Source organism: Anopheles arabiensis, chromosome 2 (assembly GCF_016920715.1).
Source record: "Anopheles arabiensis isolate DONGOLA chromosome 2, AaraD3, whole genome shotgun sequence".
Classification (NCBI taxonomy): domain Eukaryota; kingdom Metazoa; phylum Arthropoda; class Insecta; order Diptera; family Culicidae; genus Anopheles; species Anopheles arabiensis.
This window is the reverse complement of record NC_053517.1, coordinates 101,791,701-101,808,692: the sequence shown is the minus strand read 5'-3', so window position 1 is coordinate 101,808,692 and position 16,992 is coordinate 101,791,701. Positions and strand designations below refer to the sequence as shown.

Here is a 16,992-nt window from a genome sequence, read left to right as displayed (position 1 = left end):
GGAACAGGATCAATCTGAAACGATAAAACAACCGGGCTATTAATCTGTTGATCTCTTATAAAAAAAAACGTTATTACGCGTTCGCAACAACTCCAAGATATCTGGTTACGCTGGCCCAAGGCACATCAAACGAGACGCCCCAAAACAGAGATACACGCTAAATCGATGCGGAAGCGGACTGGCGCGTGTACACTTTAATGGTGCAAGATCAAAAGAAATCCACCATCATCCCACAAAACCGTAAAATCGATCATAAAAGGGTTGATTGACCAATGGCCATCACCACGGTTCCCAATATCCCCCTCTGCCGGTTTTATGTCTTTTTTTTTTCGTGTGAATGCTTTTTCCTTCCCAAAAATCTTTCTCCTCGATTCTTTCGCGCGGAAAAGGTCACCAAAATTCCAATGAGTGAGCGTAGTAAAACTGATATTAAAATCGATCCGAAAGTTGAAAGAAATTCTACGCACACACACACACACATATACACATTGCCAAGGTTCTTCAACAAGTTCTGCTGCCGAACAGCGGTAGAGTAGAGCATGAAAACTTCCCGAACCGGCGTCTCAAAACTTCAAAGGTCAAAGTTAAACGACTCGCCACGGGATGATTAAACGGAGGAGATGGGTTTGACGCGTGCGTGGGGGCTTCCTCTCATGCTTCTTATAAAATTCCCTACACCCGCTGCTTGCGTTTCGATTGCTACAGCCCCCCTTCGCTGGGAAGTACTGACGTACTGCAATAAAACTGACTTCCCTTTCCCTTCGAAAGCGTGGTTCGATTTATGAGACGATATCGAACGTCCCGATGTACTCCAGGCACGGCTAGAACAGATGGTCTACACTTGCCCTTGGTCCCTTGATCGGTATGTATGTGTGTGTGTGTGTGTGTGGTTCTAGCGTGTTTAGTCAAGATTCAATAAAGAACGATTTTACCAGTCGGATGGCAATGTCTATAGTTTGTCGAGTGTGCATCGAGTGTCCTTAACAGACAGATTGAACGTAAAGTATTACAACCCCCGGCTCCGGCACGCATCGTAACTACACTGCCGGAAACACAAGTGCAGCAGCCTGCTACTGTGGGGTTCAACCTACAGCAAGCATGCCTTGGAGTGCTTGGAACCCTTTTATCGAGCGGTTGTTCCCAATTGCATAAGAGCTTCGGTAAAGTTTTAATGAAAACGTCTCGACAATAAGGTGCACGTTCTACCTCCCCTGCCCCGGGCAGTACACAACGCACATTGGGAAGAATGGGGGAAGGGTTGCGCAACGGGCTTTCTAGGATCGTGCAGGATCTCGCATCATTTCCCTCTTCCAAGTGTTTCTTCGCACGCCGGGCACTTTCCTTGTCAAAAGTTTATTGGTTCGTCGTTCGACTGCGCATGTTTTGCTGCTCGGTGGCGGGTTGGTTGGAGGAAATTTCCACCTCCCGCCGGTGGTTCGAGGGACGTGTAATGTTGGGTCTCTGGCAGCCGAGTAACGTAAGCTTGCCCGTTTCCTTCCTGGTGCGGTGCGGCGAAAGGTTTGCGCCCGCGTTGCTGGGAAGGATTTTTGATGAGCAGCGAACCCCTTTTTTATGACGAGCGGGGGGCTCTCTAGCGAAGCGGGGTTGAAGAATGAAACTAGCATCGGTGTGCTTGGGAACAGGGATCAATGTAACGCTGAGAGAAAACTCGGGCTGTGTTCGACGAACCGAATCGATTTAATTTGCAGTCGTGCGTTGGATCGGACTGCGCGTTTCCGTAATTCCTAGTGCCTAGTGTTGATTGTACGGTTTTAAGGGAAACCCGTTATGGAAATCCGATTTTTGGAGCGTGATTGATTTTGGCATTTCAGAATTTCCTAATCACTTGATTCACAACGTGCTGGAGCACCGTAACAAGTTTCAATCAAAACGCAACGATCATTTTAATAAGCAGACGATAAACGCTTTCGTTATTACTGTTTTACGAACAGAGAGCTTCGCAAATTTTGCTTTTTTTGTGCTCCTCCTGAACAAGCTCACAGCTTTTAGCGTTTCATTTGGCTAGCAGTTCCCGTGATTTTGGTGTGATGTGCTTGATCTTATACAACACAGGCTGTTGAATATTAAAATAAATATTCACGGTCAATCCGATGGCACATTAGTGTTTTACAACAATCCCAATAGAGGACGCTATCGAAGTGGAGTCGTGTGGACAACTGCTGATAACGATCGGGCCAAGTCGTCCCGATTGCACGAAAATGAGCAATTTAATTGCCGATTGTGGCACAGGTTACGATCGTGAGCCATTCTTTCACGTATCCTTGAGCCAAGCGACTGAATTTTTAGCCTCTACAATAAACTAAAGTTGCTTAAAAAACGCTTGTCTATCTAATATTTATTGTACATTCGGGTGAAAGAAAGAATCCTGTTGATAACGTCTCAACACAGGCCATAAGTTCGAATCTATTATGGAACCGATCTTAAGCCACTGTGTTTGTCCAATAAAACATATTTTTATATCGCACACAGAAACACTTTGGCAGTGTTAACTTATCCCAAAAAAAGCCAGAAAAAAACTAATAAAAGGTGCTTTGGTGGGGGCCTAACAAACTAATATAATACACTCTTCTTCATCCTTCAAGCCCGGAAAGGTTATGGTACAAAATGGCATCGCAGCTACACACATCCATCCGGTCGATTTCCCCCCCCCCGCAGTAGTAGCTGGTTCCACGAAACATATTTATTAAAGAGCAAAAACTCAATCTCGTTTATAAGAAATGTGCCATTCAGCTGCAAACACACACACAGCCTGTACCAGAAATAGCCGAACGTATGCGTGCGTGTGTATGTGCGCCTATCAACGTCACTAACCACCACCCGAACACGTGTGTCGTTTGCAGCCAAAGACTGATAGCCTTTAATATAGATCCTCAGCAACAGAAGAAGCAAGCAACCACCACATTGCGCGTTTGCAGCATATACAAAGCAAAAAAAAAACAAGACAAACGTTATGCGCAGCCAATACAACACCAAAGGAAGAGTGTCCTTTTTGCCAACCACCGAACACACAAACGCGTTTCATCACCCACGGGCACGGGAGGTGTAGTCAGCGAGCGCGCGTTGGTGCGCTCTCAGCTGTGCGTGTGAAGCTAGCAACAGCCGAGAGCAACCGAGGCACAGGGAAGAAAATGATATCCATTTTCATTCACCACTGACAGGTTTAATTTTTCATCATTCGTCTATCTTTCACACGGAGCCACGCCAACTTTCGCACAGCGCCCCCGTCCAAAGAAGCGGAGACACGCTGCCGCCGTACGGTGGTTGTTTGCTTGTTTTGGACAGCTTCCCTTTTGCAATGTGCGTAGCGCCAACAAAACATACACACACACACACACACACACACACTGAAACACGGACAGCCCTTTAACCGATGCATGTTTCGCTGTCATAATGGGCAGCTTGAAGCGGAAAGGGATGTCTTTTTGCACAGGTTGTCACAGGCCTGGTTGTGTTTTGCGCCGTTGCGATCGTTTAAAGCGAGCAGGCCCGGTAATTAGACGCCTGCTGAGAAAGGCCATGCTGCTGCCAGTGTGGTTTGAACATACAGAAGAAAAAAAAAAGAATGGAGAGCCATCGATGACTTGAGCATGTGTGTGAAGAGGGTGGAAAGAAAGAGCGAACTGATCGATTCAATTATCGAGCGAAGAAAAGGAGCTCCTTTATTTCTAAGCATCGTTTTAATAGCATTTAAAAAACGATACACTGCAATCCTTCTGCAGCTGCCGCTGGCCATGCTTTTAAAACGCGCAAGATAATTTATAATGCAAACCTAATTAAAAGCCTGGTGTCTCGGACCTGTCCCCTGCGCTCTGTGTGTGCGGTCGTGCACTTCTGTGCCAGTGTGATGTACTGTAATTCCAATTTACAAAATAATTAACCTTCCGCACCCCGGGGCGAGCCCCCCTTTTCCTTACCGACCGGCTTGAGTAATTTCGATTATCGATTGGCTTTTTGCGTGAGATAAACAATACCACACCGTGTATGTGTGTCTGTGTGTGTGTGTGTGTGTGTGTGTGTGTGTGTGTGTGTGTGTGTGTGTGTGTGTGTGTGAAACGATAATGTCGCTCAAAGCGTTAGGCAATGTCGTACGGGGCCCGGGGCTCACACTCTATCGCTTGCTCGTGCTTTTACGAATCTCCCCCCCCCTTTGCACACACACACTGGTCCAAGGACCTCAAAACAGGTCGTCGGTTTCCCCCTTCCCCCCCCCCCCTTCACCCTTCGTACCCCTTTTTGCCTGTGGAATGGAGACCTCTTTCGTAAACTTGTTTCAACCAATTTACCCAACCCCTTTAAGGCCTGTGTGTGTGGCTTTACTTCACTTCCCCGGCAGCTTAACGGGCGGGGAATGGAAGCCGCGGGTGTAGTTTACGATGTACACCTCAAACAGCCCCCCCTCCCTCCTCCCTCCCGTGTATACGGTTGCGTGCGGAGTTGGGCGAGGGCATTTATTGGATGGAAATCGATAAGCTTACCGGAATATACATCCAACCGGTGACCATCATCGTCGTGGCCGCATGAAATGTGGTTCCGTTCGAATGGGGCAACAACAACAACAGGCGCGCGGCAGGAATCAACAGAAAATTACACCTCACGCTCTGTAGCTGTGTGTCTGTGTGTGTGTGCTGGATAGATGAGACTGTTTCTTTTTTTTTCTCTCTCTCTCTCTCTCTCTCTCTACTTAAACAACGTACACAATTGGACGGCCCGCGGCGCGACTCCCGTGGGAATTGGAGACGCCAGGGCGGCGGCTACCCGTGCGTTTCCATGGAAAATTTCAATCGAACGTGTACCCAAACGCACTCCCCAATTCCTCTGGGGGACGGAGCGCAGGGACAGAATTGAAGTGCTCTCCTCATGACATATGCGGTGTGGATGGTCGAAGGGGGGAAACAGAACGGAATCGTTACTCTTTTCACAGTCCGCTTCAAAATTGTGTGTGAATGTTCCCCCATTTGCTGTCGGTTCGTTCTGTTGAATATTAAATGATGCCTTAAAGTTGTCGGTAAATTTAAACCTTCCAAACTGTGTGCTAATCCCAGCGCTACTAATACAATGCCAAACCACACGACAACGCTTATCGATAGATCCATCCAAAAGTACACACAACACAGTGCAGCTGAAAGATGTAAATTTGTCGCTGCGATAAAGCGACCCGTTGCTTCTAGAGTGACACACCACTAAAACGGCTTGATTAGAAAAAAGCAATGGTCATAGTTTTTTTTTTTTGTTAACCAAAAGTACCAAACGCATTAGCTATCGATGCTTGTGACCAAAAAAAAATCCCACTCCGGTAATGCTTATGCAACAGAACCCGGCCGGTGGTGCCCGGGGATGATGAGCTTCAGCAGATAAGGCTATCGGAATGGCTCTTCTCTCGCTGTTGCTTTGTCTCGCTGGCGGCTTCAGTTCCCGGCGCTAACGAGCTGTTACATAAAAAGTTGTTTGCAGAGCAGACCGAAACACCGATACAAACGCGTGCCCTACCAGTGCTGCAGGATGGAACCGAAGGGAGAAAGAAAAAAAATACAGACTCTGTCTGTAAGAAAGAACAAAAAACGCCGCAACGCTGAAGCCGATAAATAAATGGATGCAAGTTAAGCTCACTGAACAACCACGAATATATGCCGAGAGAGAGAGAGCACACACCCTATGGGTAGATAACAACAATCACCGTGGTAAGATCTTGTTCCCGCGGCATCCGCAGGGATTTGCGAACCCCGTGAAAGCAAACAATCACACAAACCAGCGGAGAAGCAAAAACCAACTAGCCAAACACCAGCTCCTTCTGCTAAAATCGCGTGAACATTGGACAAACAAAAAAAAATCTGGACGGCAAAAATGCAAACATCAGAAACCAATTTATCTCACTGGTCAGAGACTGTCAGTCGCTTGCTTTATGTGTGGGCATTATTTAGCTTCGTTCCGATGGAGCAGCGGCATTCATTGGTTTCGGTCTGGAAAAAGACACCGGGGTTATAAAAAAAGGCTGCTTGGGAGAAATCGTTCTATTGGAACTACTTTACGGGCTCATTTGTCGGCTAAAAGAACTGCAGCAGTGTGTTTGATGCGAATCGAACTCATTTTTCGCCGAAAGACGAGGGCAGAGCTAAGTTAATGTTTTGGTTGGTGCTGATATGGTGAGGCTAAATCGAAATATTGCCAATAAAAGGGAAGATGGGTATCTTAAAAACAGCTGAATGATTTCTATTGGTTTAAACATCGTAGATGTGTTATTGGAAATCAACAAACAGTGGAAGAATTCAGGTTTTGTTATTTCATATTGTCTTTATGCCATAGTGACCTCTTTTATTATGGCCTCTGTTACTCTGTCTCTTCCCATGTATAACGGCTCATGCGCGTCTCATAAGAACCATACTAAGCGCTTGTCATTTGTTACGATTCAAATAAGAAAATTGTACCCGTCCGATCAGATACCAGTTGGTACGTTTATGCACTGCACCACAGAGCCGTTTCAACACCAGGCTTGAAAAAAGGGCTATTTAAATTCCTACGTGGTAGCAGAAAAAAACCCACTACCTACAACAATATCCCTTCTCCGTTCTTTTTTAGGATTGTTCCATTACAGCATTCCAGGAAAATAAACCCGACACGGTAAAGAAGGGAAGGAAAATCACTTTCGCGCAGCAGAAAAAAAACCGCTGCTGCCTTGCGCGTGTTGCTCGTAGCTCATCAATTTTCAAATCGTTTGTACGTGTCAATCGTGAACATGCCTAAAACAATTTGCCCAATACCCCCTGATGACTGTACATTTTCATAACTTTCGCTGAGCGGAGGTTATTCGGTGGTTGTTGCTGTGGGTTTCCCTTATTTGTTCAGTTTGCTTTTTTTTCTAACGTAGACCCTGTTTTTTAGCGCATTCCTGGTTGTGCCCACCAACCCCACCACACACACACACATTAGCCTCACATTATTTGCACCCCATCCTCGGCCACCGATGGGGCGAAAATGGGGATGTGCGAAAAAGAAGCATCGTTCCGAAATTGCATGTCTTTTTGCAACAAAGCACAACACATCGGGAAAGTGGGGAATCGCGGCAGTGTGTGCCAAAGAGGTGCTTTCTAAAAATTCGTCTAATTCTAAAACGTCTAATTGCCTGCTTTTGCGCATGAAGAAGAGGGTGGCGATGATTTGTGGTCAATAAAAACTAATCCCTACATTCAATATACTGTTGATAACACGACATTGGCTACGTGAACAACTACAGTATGTGTATTACGCGATAAGGACCCAGATGAATGCACTCCATTTAGACATGTTTGAACACTCAATGTCCTATCTTTAGCGCTGTAATACATTGTGCTACACACCCGCAAACCAATGTGAAACAAAATCTAATAAACAAACTGTCCACCCGTGTGTGTGTGTGTGTGTGTGTTCAACAAGTGATCCCACTCGCTTGCCAATGTTAATTTAAGAACCGGTGGCCAATGTCAGGTTCAAGAACCTGCAGCCACGCCCGGTCGAATCGAAAATTGATCGCCATGACTTTGACGCGATCGCGCTGGGTCGGCGACGCCCTTACACTACCAGTCCTCCCCCCCCACCCTCCCCCAACACCATATCGTAAAGAAATACCTTGCCCTATCCGAGACGGCGCCCCGAGGGGTGGTGCCAACCACACGGGAGGGGTGGTTGTTGAAAAAACAACCTCGAAACAGCTGGCGGCGTTTCGAACGCGTAAAAAGCGAGAGTCTGGGGCGAGGGGACTAAATTTATCTCACACCGTTGGCTCTTCTCACAACTCATTAAACCGAAGCCAGCTGTGCTTAATCGAAGTGCGTGTGCGTCCTCTCCCCCCCCCCACGTGTTTTTTTTTTATCGGTGAAAAGACTGCGCCTCCCGGTGTGATGAGCCAACCGAAACCCCTGTGTTGGTCGTCTCCATCAGGAAGTTTCCGTCGTTAAAGTAAAACAGCGCTGGTTGGTCGTTGGCCGACCTCAAACCAACCCCTTTTGTGTCATGGCGTGTCACTGAAACATGAACTAATTCGAACATTTTACACCCCTTAGGGGGCGCGCGCGGAAGTGCGGTACAAACCCTCCTCTCTTCGGACGGATAAATTGTTTTGTTTATCAACACACTATCTTACGATTGAGCGGAAGAATCGTTCTCAATCTTGAAATCGGTACGGGAACTGGGACGGGCAAGGAAAGAAGTTTCAAGTTTCGGCCACTGGCGGTAAACCGTGGTTTGGCTGGCTGTCTTGCGCATAATCTGTCCTTTCCTGCTGCTAGGGTAGGAAGATAAATGGTTATAGAATTTGCTCTCGTCTTGCGGGTGTGGGAAAACAAGTTGCGGCAACCCGGGACAGCGGTATGGCGGTACGAATGGTCGGTAAAAACCATTTGTTTATGCCGAAGCATTAGTTTTAATGAGCTTGTACGCTGGCAAAACCGCGTCCGGAGCACTGAGAAGCAGCTTCACCTCCCCTAGACAGTGGGCGTTTGTTTAATCACAACTGTGAGTGCCAGGTGATACATTTCCAAACTCATGAAATATTGCAAACCGGTGCAACAATTCATTTTAGCAAAAAAGATGAAATAATTCAACAAAGCTTTCAATGCAAGAAATCAATGTGTGCTCGTTCATCCTCATTGGCCTTGACCGTCCCTTGGCATTCGGCTTTTCCTAAGAAGAAGAAAAAAAAAAACATTAATTGAATAAGGACAAACAAACAAGCGATCCCGATCCCATTACAAGCGTTCCATACATTTGCCGTGCCTTTCCCATCATCCCAGCAGCCGACACCAGAAGGCAACCCCGAGAAATGGATCCCATCAATACCCGCATCATCATCGCAGCGCTTGCTGGCTAATGCATCATACATTTCCCACATGCTGCGAGGGGCGTCCGCGGCGTGAGGGTGGTGCCAAGACACATTTGTGCGCTACCGTGCCGTCCTTCGCCGACGCGGAGCAGATGACGGAGCTGGGCAAATATTTGCAACCAGATTGAATTTTGAATCATCCACTTTGAAACAAAATCCGCCACCGACCCCAGGGTAGCGAGGGAAAAGTAGCTCGCAGCAAGGGGAGAAGGGGCAGCAGAACATGTGCTTCACATGGCGACTGGAGACACACACACGCACACACACAAACACGCCGGAGAATGCGGGTGGATTTATTTATAAAACCTCACTTCAACATCCGCATCAATCAAACGCTGCAGCCGACGTCCTCTTCGTCATCGACGCTGGCAACAAACGCAGTGGCCTCACCTCCCGTCCTCCACTGGCTTAGCGTGATCTGTGATCTTCTCGCGAGTGAGAATCGCTTATCGGATGTTGTGCACGAACAGCCCAGTCATGGGCGGCGGGGAGGCGACCGGGTGGTTCTACGCATTACAGATGTATGTGGGGTGTCTCCACGAAGAAACACAGCTAACTGCGACATGGGTGAGGCACGAAAGAAGCAACAACAACAAAAGCCGTCGCTCGTGACATCACCTCACAGAAGGGAGCCGGTGCGATATTTGCTTTTGACGACGTCAACAGTGTGTGTGTGTGTGTGTGTCAAACTTTCACCTCCCGCTTGGTCTTTTGCCCCCGTCTGCGAGTGTCACATCCGAAGTGACGTGTTGCCAGCATGCGTGTGTGTGAGTGCGATGGAGTGAGATTTGTATTTATACCTGTGTGTGTTTTTTTTTCGGTCCCAGAAGATTACAACCCTCTCCCCGTCGTCTGCAGATGGTAGCGTGTGACACAGTACTATAAACCACCTTATTGCTCATTCACCATGTGAGAGAGAGCGAGCGCAAGAGCAGTGCAGAGGCCGCACAGACCACAGTCGCCATGTATCGTCCTTGACACACACACGGGCCCCCAATGATCGTATACCATTCGAAACGATCGCGAGTAACCTTCTTCTACGACCGAGACACACAGGTTCTTAATTTACTTGTAGTTTTTGCTAATGTGATCTCTCCCTCCAAACCTCGCACGTGTGCTCCACTCACCACTCTCCCTTCCTTCCTGTGTGTTTCCCGCACAACAAGTGGTCCCCTCGACCGCATGTTTGCCGTACAGCGAGCCGTACAGGGAGGGAAAAAGAAGCCAATGAAACGACACGGCTGTTTTCTATTTACAAAACTTTATGACAATAATTGCTGCCAACGGCATCCAATGCTCTGATGCGTAGTTTTGCTGAACACATGCTCCCGGTAGCCAGGCCGCCCAATTGGAAGCGGGGGGTTTTCTCAAGCTAGCACACTGGAAGACTGCTTGGGCGGGTTTGAAAGCGATGGTGAATGGAATATTTATAGCCCGCATGAGTAGTGTTTATAGTTTTACGGCCAGCATGCTGAAACGCTGTTGAAGCTGGTCGGCAATGGAATACTGTCCAGAGGTTCGGCTAAGCCTATTTCCAAGCCCGGTTGCGCTTTGATGTGACGCATCGTGCATCGTCCCAAACGCACCCGCAATAATAACAAACTGCAACCAACCGGATCAAAGGCAAGGTTATTGATTAATTGGTAGTGTAGGCAGGGTAAATCTATGCATTATGTGATGTCCCAAACGGAAATAGATCATAATATTGGGGACTTTGTAGGCGCATGGAGACGCCTGGTTGCTCTTGCGAGGAGTGGGTCGACCATGGAGACGCATGGTCATGGAGACGCATGGTTATTGATGGGAAAGATTCAAATTCATACATTTTAATAAAAGGTTTTTTTCTTCCTTTAACAACACTCGAACTTCAAAGCAATATCTAAATCGATTTGAAAACGTTCCTCTCTGCCCGCACCAAGGCACTTCAGGGTAAACCGGCCGAACAAAAACCGGTTTCGGTTGATTCGATGCTCCATTTGTTGCATATCAAACTGGCAATGAAATCGAATGAAAATGAACCCGGCCAGGCGTAACACAATGCAGCTACTGCTGTCATCGGATCGCAGTGAGTGTGTTTCGAATCCCCAGAAAACGATTGAATAGCAGGAAAACGAAAAACAAAACAACAAACAAAAAAACATACCAATCCTAAAATGAATGTCAGCAGCGTTTGAATAGCTTCGGTGCAGACATCGAACCTACCACCGAACTAAAAATACGCTCGCATTCATCGTCATCGTCGCCGTGGTGGAAACTAAGGCCCGCCCTAATCGCCAATCGAGTAAATCCGTTCCGTCTCGTTGCAAATGCTCTTGAAAATTGATCACACTTCAAGTGCATTAAAACGTGCTCTCTCTCTCTCTCTCTCTCGCTCTTTCTTTCTTTCTTTATTTCTTTCTCGCTACTTTTGCTTCTCATGTTTCTTCAATTTCTTTATTCTGGTTATTTGTGTATTTTCGCTTTCACTTTTTGCATTCCCTTCCCTTTTCCCCGGTCCGCGGTTCCGGTGCTGCATGTTTTGCAGGATTAGAGTTGAAGGGAAGGAATTTCGTCATAAGCCGCTTTTACATTCAGACCGGGCATTAAGGGCGGACACATTGCCGACCGGCACGGGCGCAAGAAAACCTCCCAGCAAGCGAAGGATTTGCCGAACGAACACTTTAATTCGCTGACACTTGTCGCGTGGTGGTCAGACAGAACAGGTTTGACAGCAAATTGGCCATTAGCCTAAAACCCTCTTGAGTCTACAGGCACACACACACGCACACACACACAGATCAAATGCACTACTGCTAATCCTCGTTAGCAAGTGTATGATAAATGGCAAATGGTTGTAAAGGAGCTTAGGTCTCTTTTTCTCTTTCTTTCAATGTAGCAAATTATTATTCATCCATAAAAGCAAAAAAGTGTGTGTGTGTGTGTGTTTTTTTTTTTATCGTCCATTTTCTGCCGCTGAACGGAAGCCAATTATGTGCAAGGGGAAAATTTGATTGAGCTCACGGGGCTGGGGGAAATATCCCATTAACACGTGCTTACAATGCGGGCGTAATTTTCCCTATCGCTCTGCATGAATGACGGCGCCTTCACACACATCGAGATACATCTTTGGCTTATCTTCGTGTTCGAATTCGGGCTATCGGGCTGTATCGTAATGGCTGTTGCTTAAATTTATGTTCCTAAACACATCGCCTCACCGGATATGGATGGGGTAGAAATTGGGTTTGGGATAGAAAAAGCAAAAAATCGAAGCAATAATCTTCTTCCACAGATTAAACGGAGTGGTGTGAGGAAACGAAATCGATTATTTTCGCTCAAAAACGGGATGGCACGTGTTCATACACCAACGCCGTGCGTCGACAAGTGTTTGCGTCTGTTTTTTTGTTGTTGTTGTTCCGCCTCATCCTCTGCTCTAGCTAGCTCTAATGTTTACCCATACAGGATCATCACGTACTTCCTTAATGGATTATATCGTTTCTGGCCTCACTTCATCTTTGCCGTGGAAGCGTACGTAGTCCTGCAGGAAATTTGCATCAAGCGCTTCAATGGTCACATCAACACGGTGGAGCCGCGGGAAAAAGGTTGAATGAACGATTTTGTGAACGATGTTCAGTATTTCACCAAAGGGATAAAATTTTGTTCCAGCTTTTTTTTAATTTAAAAGACATTATGTTTTAATAACTTCAGTCCGTTTGCTTTCTTTACAACGGTGGCAGCACACAATACCAGTTAAATCAACGAACGATACGGCTCTTTCATCATACGAACTTTTCAAAGTGCTCCAATTTTCATCACAACTCTTTCTCGTCAGGCTCATACCATCGTTTAAAATACCACCTCAAACTGCAGGCAGTTATCGAACGAGCCACAGCACCCACCCGTACAGCAATTCAGGGGAAAAGTGTGTGTGTGTGTATGCGTGTGTGGCAGCAAAAATCTCATCACCGTTGGACCGCGTGTGCGGTTTCAGGCACGTTCGTGCACAAAGTTCGGAAAAATCGGCCAAAATTAAGGTGGGGCCTTCATTATTATGCCGCACGCATAGCGCCAAGCGGTAGGGTATCACGCGCGAGACAATGGAGAGCAGGAGGGGTGGGGGGGGAACGAGCGAGCAAGTGTGTGAGTGTGTGCGATAGAAAGTGAACGAATACGGGGGGAGGAAAAGGATATTATTGTGTGAAAACTTAACGAAACTACAGTGGCGTGCGACTGTGTGGGAGCGGCATGGCAAAACATCATCCAAACACACCCACACATTGACTCGCACACACTCACACACACCGGTGTTTGGCAGAAAACAAAGAGTGAGTACAATTATCCTGGCTCCGCTGCCGTAAGCCTGTATTGGTAATGATGCTTGGCCGTGCCTGGTGAGAACTGAGCGAAGCTTTCAGTGAGATGGAGCTGTGAGTCGGTGAGTCTGTTGGTACTGATGATGCTGAGAGTTTGTGAGATTAACTTTTTGTGAAACAAAAGGAATCAACCCGGCTTGATTAGAAAACGGTCATCAGCAATTCAGTCATTAAAATTGGTTTGTTGTCATTACAAATGCACAAAATTAAGGCTCGTATGCGGCAGGATGATGCAGAAAGTCGAATGGTCGAAAAATACAACCAAGGGGATGCAGAACATTCGGGAAGTTCCAATGGCGAAGAACTCAACTAGTGTTTTAAACGACTTGTGTGCACTTTCTCTCTTTCTTTTAGTCTACCTTTGTGTGTGTTTATGTGTGTGTGTGTGCACATGTGTGAGGGTGTCTCTCTTCACAAGAACTGCAAACTCACGTCACACACACACAACACCGTGACGACGGCATGAATGTCCTCACGGGTAGCAGGTGGTCATGGTTAAGGTGAAGACGAAACAGCTCATGGGCGAAGGGCAATTTGCTCGGTACAGCAAAACACCAACGCACACACACGCACAGACACACGCGGAAAGGAATGTGCTTTTCGCACACTCATGGTGTCTGCCATTGGGGCGGGTGTAGTGCGGTCCCCAGAGAGGGAGGGGAGGAGGGAGTGTGCAAATAGGGATCACAACATTGCCAAAGCGGCTGTTGGGCAGTGCGCAGAATCCGGCCGAAACCGTACCGCCCTTCCTCAACACACACTGCCGAAGCGGGTGGTGGCCGTCGCCTCACATTCCCCACGCAGCGCCGGCTGTATGACGTCATAGTTGTGACGTTTCGCTGCTGAGAGAGTGCGCGGAAACGAGGGAAGAAAAACTTGGTTTAATACCCCAGTTTCATCGCTGCTCCTTCTCCTCCCTTGCCCCTTGCTTCTTGTCGATTCATCCCTTCATACAAACAGAAATCTGCCAACGAGTGCTACCAGGGCGTGGATCGGCCGCACACGTGCGGAAAGAGAGGGAGCTATGATGTGATGTGAGCCGCAGCGGAATCCTTTTCACGTGGCAGGGAGGGTTGTGTTGCGTTGCCTCGATGACGTCAATGATAATTGTTGCTCTGCGCGCTCTAATCGGCTGGGAGGAAAAGTGGCTATCGGCTGCGACTGGGAGCTGGGCCAAAGGGTGCGCGCGCGTGCTCCTGATGAGAACGCATCAAAGGATCGAGATTATCGAGGGCAGGTGCGTGTATATAAGGTTTTCGGAGGGGCGTTTGGACGTGGCAGGATGTTTCGGCAGGAGCTTCGAGTGTTTCGTGAACAGAGAAAATATTTTCCATCAAAAGGCTTGACTGAGGCAGTGGGGATGGAATTATGCTTTGCTGGCTTCAAGAAGATATTCCCCAAAGAATGACATCACAAGAAACGGCACTTTTACAAGAGTTGGGAAATAAAAATAATACAAATTCAACGAAACAGCCAAGTTACACCGTACTCCGTTGTACCCTTTTTGCGCACAATACACATTCCAGCAGGCTCAAAGATATTTTTACATATATTCCGAAGGAACTGTCTAAATGTACGGCACACGTGCGGCACAAAGCAAGCACACCGAACGAGGAGAGCGTCAAGTGCGGATGCAAGAGAATTAAATTTGCATATCGACTCCTTTTCGAGGCAGTAAGTAGGCAGCTTGTAGCAGCAGAAAGAAAAGAAAAAAGAGAACATCAAATCACGAGTCCATCACGAGCGTCCTGATGGGAAGAAACATCATCTTCACACTTTCTCTCTCGTTGCCGCGGCGAGCTGGAAAATATGATGGGGGGAATGGGGATATACGTTCTTCCCAGTCCCTTCGCATCGTCTTCATCAGCACAGTCAGCAACGAAACTGATAATTGAGCTCGTGGCAGAGAGTGTGTACGCTCCCCTTTGCGTTACACGACAGCCAACGAGATGTACATCGCCACCCCGTACCGTTGCAGGGGGAAAGAAATCTGATACACCTGTAAGGTCGTGGGCGGGAGGCACACAAAATTACAAATGAAGCAAAGTTGTTTCCCCCTTATCGCTTTTGTTGTACGGAAAGGTAATCGTAATGATGCTCTGGTGGTAGAGTTTCCACCATGCTCAGGTTGTATTAGTGGAAGCCATCGAGAAGGTGTTGGAGAGATGATACCCTTTGCTGAGCAGGAGGGAAGCACCACTTTTAGGAGCTTCATGCTTCATGAGAAGGGAATTCAAATGTGTTTGAGTGTGTTTAAATCTGCAGACAATCATGATAATCAACCGGTGCTGATGGAGTGTGGAGCCTATGGTTGGTACATGTGTAGTGATGAAACATATCATTGATAGTGAGCATAAATTATTACGCCACATTCTTGGCGCTATTTTGAAACAGTTAGAATATTTCAAACGCGATGTTATTACAAAATTAGCCAGAGTAATTTGAAAGTCATCAAAATAGCTGCGCAATGCTCGCGCAACATTGTTGGACGGGGTAATTAAACGGTGTGTGGGACAACTTAACACACACCGCACATATGTTACACTAGAGGAATGGTGAAACTAGAGATTTTTGCACGACATCCTCCCCCAGTAGGAAGTGAAATGTTGCCATGGGAAACTAACCCATTAATTTTAAATCATCACTTGCACAATTCGCCATCATCAGAGGTTCGTCTGTGAGCATGAGGGCAAAATCATAACAACAAGAGGCAAAAGAGAGCAAACCTCCGCACTCGCAATGGCCTGGCCGTGTCTCTTGCTCATGTCTCGATGGGATATCATGCCATGTGACAAACAAACACACACACATAAAGACACGCTTCCAATGACGTTTTGAGTAAGTGACACTGAAGTGCGAACGCGCGCGCACACTGCGTCATCACACACGTTTGAGAACAAACGAACCTGACGGCGGCCGTGCGGTACCGTTTTCCACACGGCCGCATTCCCCGGGGAGGTGCAGATGAGGCAGACAAGAAATAGAGCTTAGATGATTTGAATGGCTGTCCGTTTCTTTATGCTCGTTTCGTGTTTTTTTTTTTAGTTCGCCCTCCCTGACACAACTTCTTTATGGCAGTGCACCGCGACCGGGAGAGGTTGCATTGATGCGTTGCGGGATTTTTTTTTTTGCCGCTGTTCTTCTCTATAACTGACACCGAATAGAACAAACAAGTGACAATATACACAGCCACACGGTCGAGAACGCATTGTGCAATGGACGGCTGCGATTGGGATGCCTTGCCCTAAGAGGTGACACATTTTTCGAGCCCAATCAACGTTACGGACAGCGACGTGTCGCGTACACGGGAGTGACATTTTTGCAAATCTTGTAACACACTTCACGGTGTCGTTTAAGTAGAGCAGCAAAGTGTGTGTGTGTGTCTGGGGGGGGGGGGAGAATGCAATGAAATGCATCTTGGAGACACGTAACAAGCTTTGACGGACATAATTAAGGCGAAGGAGCTGTATTTTTGTTGGGAGTTTAAAACATGAACTTAATTTGAAGTGAAAATTAATTAAAAATAATTTCAATCTGAATACAAAACATGAAAACACTTCAGCCAACATCACAGCGTAAAACTTTAACCGCTTTAAGGAAAATGGCGCACAAAGCGTATACCCAACAGCACAAACAATCCGTTGCCTTATTAACCTTTTTGACATTTGCTCGCGACAAATATTAAGGCGGCAATGGTTCTGAAACATAATGCTGACGGCAATGCCGGGCAGGCAAAGCAACCGAAATGAGTGAAAAGAGCTAAAGCGAAAT

The 16,992-nt window shown here is 47.0% G+C and overlaps 1 protein-coding gene across 10 annotated transcripts in view; it reads right to left on the bottom strand.

Annotated features, from left to right (window-relative positions):
• The window catches only part of LOC120896787 (potassium voltage-gated channel protein Shab), a 101,189-nt gene that overhangs the window by 46,809 nt on the left and 37,388 nt on the right, over nt 1-16,992 (bottom strand). For 2 of the 10 annotated variants that reach the window (XM_040301221.1, XM_040301220.1), the window contains one exon: nt 1-14. This exon is cut by the window's left edge and continues 459 nt beyond it. The exons of the other annotated variants lie outside the window; for them this stretch is intronic. The gene's annotated coding sequence lies outside the window, so the exon portion shown is untranslated. The remainder of the gene's footprint in view (nt 15-16,992) is intronic. 10 annotated transcript variants of the gene reach the window in all.